General features: G+C 44.9%; 1 pseudogene; it reads right to left on the bottom strand.

The window, feature by feature from the left end:
• Positions 1 to 631: 631 nt before the first annotated feature.
• LOC145946269 (uncharacterized) lies at positions 632 to 1,743 on the bottom strand (annotated as a pseudogene).
• Positions 1,744 to 11,985: the final 10,242 nt, after the last annotated feature.

Below are 11,985 nucleotides of genomic sequence, written 5' to 3'. Positions count from 1 at the left end.
TAGCCTTTAATGACTTGTTCGTAGCCTCGTTCGCAACCCTGCTTGAGTTGTTCGTACCCTCGTTCGCAGCTGTTGCTAGGCCGTTCACTACCACTACCACTCATTGTAGTTAGATAGCAGTTCGATAATCCTTCGTAGCCGTTCGATAATTGTTCGTAGCCGTTCGATAACCCTTCGTAGATGTTTGATAACCGATCGATAGCCGCTCCTAACCCGTTCACTGCTGCTCATTTAGGTTGATAGTCGTTTTTGAGTTAGCATTAGCTGTACGTTGAAGTTCGTTTATCGCAGTCTGTACTGCTCGCACGACCTTCTCGAACGAAGTCAGCTTCTCATCTGATTCTTTCTGTTGATTCATCAATTTTTTAACGCAGGATTCCACATACAGTTTGTTGACAGCATCAGTGTCAGCTTCAGGTTGCGCTACACGACGAATCTTGCGCGATCTTGCATCATAGTCTGTAGCGACACGACACAGAGCGTTTCCGCGCACATAACTTCTCACCAATCTATCCCAATGATCGCTTGTGCCAGTTGCATCATTTCTCCGTTCGAATAATCCAAATTTGTTGATAGACATTTTTCGATGCGAATGACGCCGATCGACTGATTAGTTTTGCCGAGACCCCGTTTAATTTATAATAATGCCTGCTTCGCGAAGTTCCTCGATGATCGACAGGATCTCGTTGTCGTGAGCGTTGTGGCCAGCTCGGCGCGAAGTATCGAGCAATCGTACCCGATCCACTAGCTCGTTGGGATCGTCCCAGTGTACGTAATCGATTTTATTGTCGGTTAGCGTCATCGCTTGAGGCATGAATACACCTTTTCCAGATTTTTTCTTTTCAATTGACATCAACGGTGCGATTATTTGTTTGTATTTGTATCCCCTGTTGCTCCGTAATTGACCTTGCGCTTCATATTTGCGTTTATGCGCGTTCGTCGCCAATAATATGCTCTTGTATTTTTGCATATCGTCTTACGTGTAAATAACATCATCAGGAATCCTCTTGAAGACTAGCTCGTATAATCCAGGTGTACCAATGTACTTTACTTTGTCTATAATTATAGAATCATATTTATCCATGTCAAATCGTTTGTTACCGAGCAACATTCCATCCTTTTCGAAATAGATACTATATACGTGATCGATCTCGTTTTTTTTATCGCCACCGAGGAGAGCACCCATGTATTTTTGTCCCAGTGGTCCGAAGTGCTCTCGCAACATTTCTTGACCTTCCGACGTTTGTACGCCGTGTTTCGAACGGATGTTTCAAGTGAATTGCTTGTGATTTCGAAAACATTTTCGTTTGCGAGTGATTCGGGTATTGTAAATGGTAGGATTCTCGTTGTCGCGGACTGTGTAGAGGTGGACCGTGTAGAGCTTATCGGTGGTTCATCCAGTAAAAATCCGTCCGATGTACATGATGTCGATGAGCGATTTGTGTTTAGTCGTTTTCTCTTTTTCGGTGTCGCATTTTCCTCCTCCTCCTCGTACCGCTTAACAGCGGGTAACGTTTTAATTATCACGTCAGCTTTACTCTCAGGTTCGTTTTTCACTGCGATCAAGCTCGCGTTGTCGACAATCTTTTGTAGTGATTCGATAATAGGTTTAAAGTGAGTCTTGACTGCGATATCGTCATCGATCTTACCAGTCTTTAAAGCACGATGTTTCTTACGGATCGATTCGCTCGTTTTCACAATTTCCTTCGCAATCTTTTCACGCTCGCGAATGTTATCAGTCATGTCTGCAGAGTGCTCGCGTTTCACTCTTCTCGACAGAATATCGGCAGCGACTAATCGTTTTGCGGTATCGCAAACTCGTTAAATCCTTTTCTGTATCGCCCGTTTGTAAGCAAGCTGTCCTTGTCTATCACTAGGAATCCATACTTTTGTTGCCAACAAATACGACATAATTTACTGAAATCTTCGTACGACATGTCGGTATTCACATGATCGTTGTACACGTGTTTCAAGTTGGTACCGTCCTGTTTAAACAAGATCAGTAAGTTCGCGTTGTCGCGTATAAGATGTTTTGGTATTCTCGCGTACGTCTGACAGAGATAGAAGCAATCAACGTTCGAGTGGCGTCCCATTGAAAAGTACTCTCTTATCGTATCTTGCTTGTCACACGCCACGTCATCAAAGATGAAAATCGAGTTTGGACATGCCTCGCTCGGTGGAATGACGTCACTGTTATTGGAGAATGTAAAGTAGCCGATTTCTTCGATCGACGTCAACAAATTCTCTAGATACCGATATTTCGGCTGTTGCAGTGACTTTGAGTACACGTACACGTTTTCGAAGCAAACACCGTGCGGGCTTTCTATCAAACTAATCAAGACGTTAGGTTTACCGCAATTCGAGGGGCCGCATACGATCGCGCGTATAGTAGTCGGCAACATCGTACCATGTCTGCGCATCTCCGCGTTGTCCCCCACCGAGCGTAATCTGTCGTCGCAATTCGTCACGCGTATCGTCAAAGGTTGTCGCACGAATCTCATTTTCCCACTTCCCGATTGAATCGAACGCTTGCCTATTTATAGCTGCGCGGAACCACGAATCGCTCAGTAACGAAAAAATGTTTGTTCTGCTAACAAGTGCCTTCGATATTCACGGTTTAAGCGCCGAACAGCTGCAATTTGTGCCAAAAGCAGTTTTACTGCAATGTGAAAATCACATCCACTACGTATGGGACAAGCTTCCGGAACACATAAAGGCGGATCCAGAGATTCAGGCCTGTCGCCGCTGTTTCGAACATTACAATCGACCGTGGCAGCGAACGCACATCGACGGTCCAGCGCCGATGATAAAGGATTGCAGCGAATGTCAGCGAAAAATATAGGTAGAGGACTATTAAATCACGCAATAAACGCACTTCCAATCGAATTCCATATCCCCGGCTATCAGTTTTGTGGTCCGGGCACGCGGCTACAAAAGCGATTAGCCAGAGGCGATCGAGGTATCAACCCATTGGACACGGCGTGCCGTGAACACGATATTGCATACTCTCGGAGCAACGATCTCACCGAGAGACACGTGGCGGATAAGGTACTCGCCGACAAAGCGCGAACTCGTATCATTGCGAGAGATTCAACTCTCGGTGAAAGAGCCGCCGCCACAGCTGTCTGGGCAGCAATGAAAACCAAGACGAAGCTCGGTATGGGCCTGAAGACGACGACGAAGACGAAGACAAAGAAAAAGATGACGAAGAAACGGATACTTCCGGTATCGAAACGCGGTGGCATATTGCCAATTCTACCAATGTTGGGCGCGCTTGGATCCATGATTGGTGGAGCGGCTGGTGTAGCAAAGATGGTGAACGACGGAAAAGCTGCACAACGTCAGTTGCAAGAGATGCTACGTCACAATCGCGCCATGGAAGGTCACGGATTGTATCTCGCTCCATACAAACACGGACGAGGAGTTTCAACGGGAAAAAAGGGGAAAAAAAACGTCAAAGAGACACTAAAAATGCCACAGGGGGTAACTACCAACATACAATTGCTACAACTGGCAAAACGTATGCGCATTCCATACTTTAGAGGTGTTTTCATGCGTGATTCGCTACCGATCGGTGGTATATATCAAAACGAGAGCAGCATCATAAATTTGGATAACGCTAAAGGATCAGGTACTCATTGGGTGGCGTACGCAAAGAGGGGGAATCGCGCTATATATTTCGACAGTTTTGGCAATCTTCGACCACCGAATGAATTGGTGCAATATTTCGGGCGGAACGTGACAAAGATACAGTATAATCACACACTGTTCAAACTTATGATCAGAGCATCTGTGGACAATTGTGTTTGCAGTTTCTCCGAACGGTCGATACACGTGAATTTAAAGACGGACATTGCATTATTTAACTCAGTATTCGTTAAACAGTTTTGCCGATATGTCTATGACATTCACGCTGACTGGAAAGAGTAGCGTCCTCGCGGCAAACTACTTTCCCGCCATAGATTTGAGCGACGATGAATACGAACTCGGTCTAGCAGATTTTGAGACTTATCACACGATATCGAACGTGAATTCCTCGAATAATAAATTTTACTTTGGCAAAGATGACGCGGAAATTACGATTCCCGAGGGATCGTACGAGCTGCAAGCGATACATGAGTTTTTGAAACATGCAATTTCACGAAAACGTCTGCGACACGCTGTTCGTGATGACGATAAAAAACACATTGACAATGGTGATTTTGAAGATGAAGAATACCCGATAGTGCTCCGCGCTAATTACAATACGATGAGGAGCGAGATCAAATGCGCCTACAGAATGAATTTTAACAAGCCTAACAACATTGGATCGCTGCTGGGATTCTCGAACCGTATACTGCAGCCGCGAAAATGGTACGAGTCGGACATGCCGATTAACATTATCAACGTGAACATTATCCGCGTAGAGTGTAACGTGACCGCGGGCGCATACAGCAACGGCAAACTCGTTCATACGATACATGAATTTTCACCGAGGGTACCACCAGGATATAAGATATCGGAAACACCGGCGCACATCATTTACTTGCCGATCGCGCGGAGCATTACGGATTTAACGTTACGCGTTGTCAACCAGGACAGACGATTGCTCGATTTTCGAGGAGAAGAGATCACCATTAGATTGCACGTACGACGACGACAGCGATAACGTACGTGTGCGGCGTATGAGATGCTTGTGTTGAACGGATCGAAAGACACGAGAGATAACACAATCTTTACGGAGCCAGCGACAACAACAACAACAACGTCGACATTCGCTAATATCCAATCGTCCAGTTGCGCCAAGAAAAAGAAACTGAACGCATCAAACGTTGCGTTTTTACAATCTTTGGGATTCGCGATGCGAAATATCTGAACAATGACCAACATCCTCAACATCGGGGAAGAGCCAATCTTCGACAATCGCATCATCAAAATTGAGACTCACACGTACAACCCGTTCGCCAACACCACGTTCGGACACAGTGATGAGATAAGAATACCCATACAACAACAGGATCTGTATACGTTGCCGTTTGACAGTTTTCTATACATCGAAGGAGAATTAAGGATAAATAGACCAGCCGAAGGATCTGATGTGATACTGGGAAATAATTGCGTCGCATTCATGTTTGATGAGATTCGATATGAACTCGATGGCGTGGAGATTGATCGCAACAGAAACGTGGGAATAACAAGTTTGCTCAAAAACTATGTAACGATATCATCCGATAGAAGCGTGATTATGAGAAACGCCAGCTGGAGTGATCCGACTACTGTGAATGGAAACTTCAATTTTTGCGTGCCGCTCTACATGTTATTGGGATTTTGCGAGGATTACAGACGAGTGGTGATTAACGCTCATCACGAGTTGATCTTAATACGATCGCGCAACGACAACAATTGTCTGGTTGGAGATTCGACGCTGGAGCCTGTAATCAACATATTCAAGATACAATGGCGAATGCCACATGTGTTGTTGAGCGAGATTAAGAAGCTGTCTATGCTGCGCGCTCTGGAAAGCGGACGCTACCTCAGCATGGGTTTTCGCTCGTGGGATCTGTATGAGTTTCCGCTATTGCAGCGTACAACCAAGCATTCGTGGGCCATTAAAACCGCGACTCAGCTGGAGAAACTACGATACGTTATCTTTGCTCTGCAGACAGGCCGGAAGAATGTCATGTCTGAGGATATGAGTCGATTCGACGATTGTAAATTGACCAACGTGAAACTCTATCTGAACTCGGAATGTTATCCGTACGACGACATGAATCTGGACTTCGATAAAAACAGATGGTCGATTCTGTACGACACGTATGCGCGTTTCTGCAAAAACTATTACGGATACGAGTATCTCGAGCCGAGTCTCACCGTCTCAATGTTTCTACGTAACGGCCCATTCGTAATCATCGATTGTTCTCGACAAAACGAATCGATCAAGAGCGCAACCGTGGATGTGAGATAGGAATTTGAGTGTAAGGAAAACGTGCCGATGAATACCTCTGCATACTGTCTCATCATACATGATCGCGTGATCCAGTACAACCCGTTGACCAACGTTGTGCGCAAAATCACCTAAATGCACCAACAATTTAGAGAGGGGGAAGCATAGCAGAATATAAATCAAAGTGTTATGAGATGGTTGTCATTCTTCTTTTTAAACTGATACATCGAAGAGAGAGATTTCGTCATGTCCGTACCAACGTTTGTGGATCTACAGGGGTTCATCCTCAATAAACAATTCATTGTAAAGGAAGCGGCAATCCTGAGAAGAGGATTTATTTTATCATATTATTTTTTCGCATGTCCTGTACCATGGGATGTGCTCATAAAATCGGAGAGACACCAAGCCTCATGGTTGACTCGAAATCATCATGGATTACGATGGAATGATGGAAACGTTCCATATAGCATGGCTCAGCGTTTGATTACAACAGCTATCGTTGGTGGACCACATGAAGAAGAAGAAGAATCCATTCTCGTATATGTAAAAGGACTTGAAAAGCGAGAATGGTTAGCCGATATATTGGATGATGCGGGAAACTGTTTCATTATTGAGACCTTGGATGCTGATTACGACGATATCGAGTCTCTAAATAATCTAGATGTTAAAAACACTATGCGATGTGGAAAACATGTTAAGAATTGCGCATTACAAAATGTATTCAAAATATTTAACTGGTGGTCGCAACGCCAGAAAGAATTGCAAGATTTGGAAAAATAAAATATTTAAACATTAATGTGTTTTATCTCTTATTCCCCTTCCCCAATCCTTTCCTCACGAATCGTTTCTAAGAATTCTTTTTATCCGAGCGCCGTTTCCCCTTCTCCTAAATTTCATAGCGCCAATAGTATTCTAGAATCTCCCACCACATTTACCCCACTACTTTTAAAAATAAGCGTCATGTACAACACTCGATTAATTTCTTTATACGATCAGTGTCGCGTTAACCGTTCGTACTGGTGGTTTCACTTTTAAAATCTGGAAATATGTACTACGCTGAAGGAAGCAGCGGCTCCGGCAGACATGTGAATAATTACATACCGAATTGTAATGAAACTCCATCGTTTGAGAACAAATGCGACAAGTAAGTTTAACTTTTTCTATTTTTCTATTTTTATGTCTTTATATTTTTTACAAATTGTTTTATTTTTAAACTAATTTCATTTTTACAGCTTTTCATTAAAGTCTCATGCGGTTCGTATACTATGCAAACGATATGTATTGACAGCTATGGGATTTAAATTCCTCGAAATTGGTATCAAAGTGGATCCACCGAGTTACGTGGAAATCGCCATAGGAGATCATCGAGGAAAAGAACTGATACTATCTCTCGAAGCGTGGAAGGGACTCTACGAGCAACGTTACAATATTCAGAATCTGCTTCGAAACGATTCTAAAGATGCCTACAGTTTTATAAGCCTTGGACCACTAACAGTGCGAGTTCGTACGATTAACGACGCCAAGTTAATAAGTCTTGAATCTTCAAATGTATGCATGATGATGATCGAATCGACGTTACACCGTATGTTCGATCTCGATCCATGCATCGATGTAACTTTTGACCGATTAGTTAAAATTACCAATACAGTCGATATCAAGTTTACGCAATTTTCAAATATCGCGTCCACTGTAAAGGATAATAAAGAAGTATTAAATGTACACGCTAGCGACGCCTTCAACAAGCATCAGCTCATCGATTGTGAGCTGGCAGCTTTAGTTTTTAGTTCATAATATGTAGGAAAAAATATGTAAGAAAAAAATATGTAAAAGAATAAAAGAGTTTTTAAGTTTAAATTATGATGTAATTTCTTTGCACGCATTTCCAATCTCCATCTTTCTCCCACCCGTAAGCAGTCCCAGCTCTTATACGTATAGCTCCCCAATAGTTGCTTGGTCCTTGCGGGGGATGACGTCATGCGGGGAAGGGGGAACGTGACGCTAGAGACTGAGAGGCTAGGGACCGAGAGGCTAGGGACTGCGAGGCTAGGGATCGCGAGAGATAGCGCTTAGAGGAGACTAGGGACCGCAAGAGAGGTGTCGCAGCGAGAAACATGAAAGAGAGAGAGATAGCGCGAGATTCGGGACTGCTAGAGAGATAGCGCTTAGGAGAGAAAGAGAAAGCGCGAGGTGAACGCGAGGTGAACGCGAGAGAAAGAGAGCGAGAGGCGCACGCGAGAGATGACGCAGTGAGGGAAAAGAACAGGAATTTTTAAAATGAATATATTAATTTAATATTAATTATTTTTAATTATGAATAAATGTGTATTATACATTTGTGTTTGTGTGTGTGTGTGTTTAAAAGAATATAAATGAATATAAATGTATGTAAATGTATATAAATGTGAATATAAAATGGATATAAAATTTTTAAAAATATAAATGAATATAAAGATAAGAATATATGAGTATATAAAATTTTAAGGATCGCTTAGAAGAGATAGCGCGAGGCGTTTTATGAGAGAGCGAGAGATGGGGAAGGGGAACACGATGCTAAGGACCACCAGAGATAGCGCGAGAGGTGCACGCGAGAAAGGGATAGCGCGAGAGCGCTTAGAAGAAAGAGCGTGAGGCGTTTATGAGAGAATGAGAGGCACACGTGAAAAAGAGATAACGCGAGAGGCGTACGCGAGAGAGATGTTCGCAAAGGAATCGGCGCTCCCTAAACAATGAGAAAGAATTCCGCTTAGGGGGAGGGGAAAGGTACCGCAAAGGCTGACGAATATCGGCGCATAATGCAACACGGTCTTTTACCGCGAAAAAAACACGTGTCCCGACGTGCTCATTGCGATAAGCGCGACCTCCCAAGATCCCCTCAGATGGAGGAGGGGGAGGGGGAGGCACCGCGTGGGTGGCCGAATGTCGGCAAAATTATCGCAAAAGAATTCTTCCTAAACAATGAGGAAGAAACGTCGCAGCTTTTTTTGAGCAGGGGAGGGGGAGGGCGGAAGTACCGCCAAAGCGCGTCCCTTATGGGGGAGGGGAGGGGAAGTACCGCGAGGGCGGCCGAATATCGGCGCTCACTTTGCGGTGTTTTGTTTATAATAAAACATGTTAGATAATTCAAAGTAATACAATACGCTGTTTTGTTTATGAAAAACAATACGCAATAAGCGTCTCCCGCACAGCGATAAGCGCCCCCGCCCCGCGTGACCTCATCCCCCTCGCCTACAAGATCCCCCCCGCCCCGCGTGACGTCATACCCCCTCGCCTCGGAGAACCCCCCCCCCCCGCCCCGCGCCCCCCTCGGAGGACCTGGGTTAGAACTTTCCTTGTATTCCTACTCGTAGGGGGGGACAGCGTCATTGGCATAAACAATCGTATTACTAATTACACAATATTTTTATCAATTATATAACGAGTGAGAAATAAAATTTGTGTTGCTATATATAGTAATAATAATAATAATGGACAAGCCGATAGCGAATAACGATGAGATATCCTTCAGCGAGATTCTAACCGACAGTCTGATCAATTTACACGAACGAGGATTAGTTTCGCTACAAGTAACGGCTACGCCGCGTCGTAATTACGGTTGCGACAGCAATAACATGTTTGTGGAAATTAATTCGCGTAACGCGTCACTACTCGTTGTAGAATTGATGAATAGATTGGAAGAGGCGATTGTCGAAAAAGACAAAATCGATGTACGTAATAGCCACGAAAGCGAGAAAAAACTTACTACGTACGAGAACACTATCAATCCGTTGGACTCTTTGAACGAATTTTTACGCTACATTGACAACAATGTTGCAGTCTTTACGGGTGACGTACGAATTGGCACGATTATATTCAATATTTTGCACAGCCGGTGAGAATATGGTATCGCGATTACGCGATATCGCGCACCTACATGTATACGACAGGCGCGTACGTCCGATGGTAAAAAATATTTATTAGATATTGTTAGAAAAAAAAGAATAAAAAATAGAATAATAATAAACCATCGACCGTGTCGTCCGACAATTAACATTCCCTTTCGATATACTATTCTTTTTTCTTCCACATCCCTTCTTTTTTCTCCCGATTTCCTCTCCTCTATTTCTACCTTACGCTTAGCACTCGATGACATTATCTTTGGGTATTTATTGAAGTCCGAGCGGTGTATCTTTAACTATTATTCGCGACACTTTTGCCGGGCGAGAATCTATCTCGCATCGAAAGAAGATGGCCGTATCGTTAATGAGTATCATCAATCTCACACTACGTGTGTCGACGCGATCGCCGGTCTATCGCACAATAATCTCATACGTTTGGATGATTTTATACGCAGCGATCAAGGGGATAATAATAAATCTCGCGATTATTCGCTATTACCGCGTATCGTGGTTACGTCGAACGAACGTGTAAATTTTGCAAATTGGGCCATCGGTTCGCTGCTTTACGAAAGGTTTTCTCCGACTCAGCGTTTGCGATATACGCGAAGCGTCGTGGCGAAATATCGATCAAAGTCGGACTCGGTGCGACAAGCCGCGATGTCTGGCGATGGAAGCAACAGCGTGATAGCGAAAGACGACGCTTACGCCGATGAACATTTTATCCTGACGGGAATACGATATCGCGTAGTTAACTCACATTGGCATTGGCCATTGCAAACCGGTACTCAAGTTATCGTCACGGACATCGAATCGTCAGAATCGATCGTCGCAGTCTCGTCGAACAGTGTACAACTCTGGGCTCACGGCACGCCGGTAGCCGGCGTCGGTGGCGCTGCGCGCGCCGCCTATAATCGATCCTGGATCCTCTGTCGACGATAGTCGATCCTTGTGGGCCTCGTTGCCCCGGTATTTTCGAAACTGCTCTCGGTATTCTTCGGAATGTTGGTGCGGATAATGTGGCTGCTCGCTGCACGTTCCGAATAATTGCTTCTCTCCTTCTCTACTGGCTGTTGACTTGCGGGGGAATCCGCCGAGAGGTGATCAGTCTCCGACGGTTCCGCTTTCCTCGGGACGGTGCCGGCGGTCCCACTGGAGCAGCCATCCCTGTCTCGAGATGTTGGTACCTTTTGATGTGCTCCTCCGCTTAATTCCGTCCGCTATCCGAGGCTGTAAAACGTATCCGGCAGTAACGGGCCCTTATGTATTTATTCTAGTTATGGGCAATAAATACCTTACTTCTCCGTGTTACCCGGCGTCCCCGAGCGCACCGCTTCCACCCAGGTCGTCCACTCTTGCTGCAAATTCCGCCATCCCACGATGGCTGCTCCCTTCGATACATCAGGGCCTTCTCTGACCACTCACTTCCACTCGGTAAATCTATCGGACTTATATTACTAAAGGCGAGTCGACGAAGAAAAGTTCGTCGCTCGCCGACCCAAAATTCGTCCTCTCTCTCGACCCTTCCTCGGCCGGGCCGTGCCGGCCCTGTGACGGGCGTTAAAAACACGTCACAACTCCCCCCTTCCCGGGGAGGACCGAGGCGGTCTTGGACACCGACGCACGTCGATGACCACCAATCCGAAGCCAAAACACCAATTTCACCAGGACGTCACCCGAACTAAGCGCTCTCCCCAATTCTCTCCGGGAGCTTCCCGTACCGCCTAAGTCCTAATGTTTAACCTACCGAAAACTTGACACCTCGACCATTCCTCCTTTGATAATCCGGTAGAGGGTGGGATAGTTTGGGTAGGCACAAAACATTACAAAAGTAAAAAAAAAGGAAACGCATTGATACCGCCTGATACATATATTTTTCTCTCTTCTTCATTAGGCTTCGCCTCTATACAGTGGTATCATTAATAGTTCCCGCCCTCACAGCCGGTTCCATCTTGGTGAACGTAGGGGGTGGGCGGGAGAGAAGAGATAAATAAAATAAATAAAATAGAAAAAAAAGAACAAAACAAAACGAGGTTACTTAAGTACACTTGCCTTAAGTACACAAAAAAACAAAACGAAACCAACCCACAAACAAAAAAAAATATAGCGGGAGCCTAGAGCCAAGAGGGGTAGGGCGTGGGACGCGACTCTCTGCGGCGTCCATTCCGCTCCTCGGCTTGGGTCCTCCGC

This window comes from Prenolepis imparis, unplaced genomic scaffold (assembly GCF_030444845.1).
Source record: "Prenolepis imparis isolate NDT839.2.m4 unplaced genomic scaffold, iyPreImpa1.0 SCAF_15, whole genome shotgun sequence".
Classification (NCBI taxonomy): domain Eukaryota; kingdom Metazoa; phylum Arthropoda; class Insecta; order Hymenoptera; family Formicidae; genus Prenolepis; species Prenolepis imparis.
The sequence above is the reverse complement of the archived record's forward strand: the minus strand, read 5'-3'. Positions and strand labels throughout refer to the sequence as shown.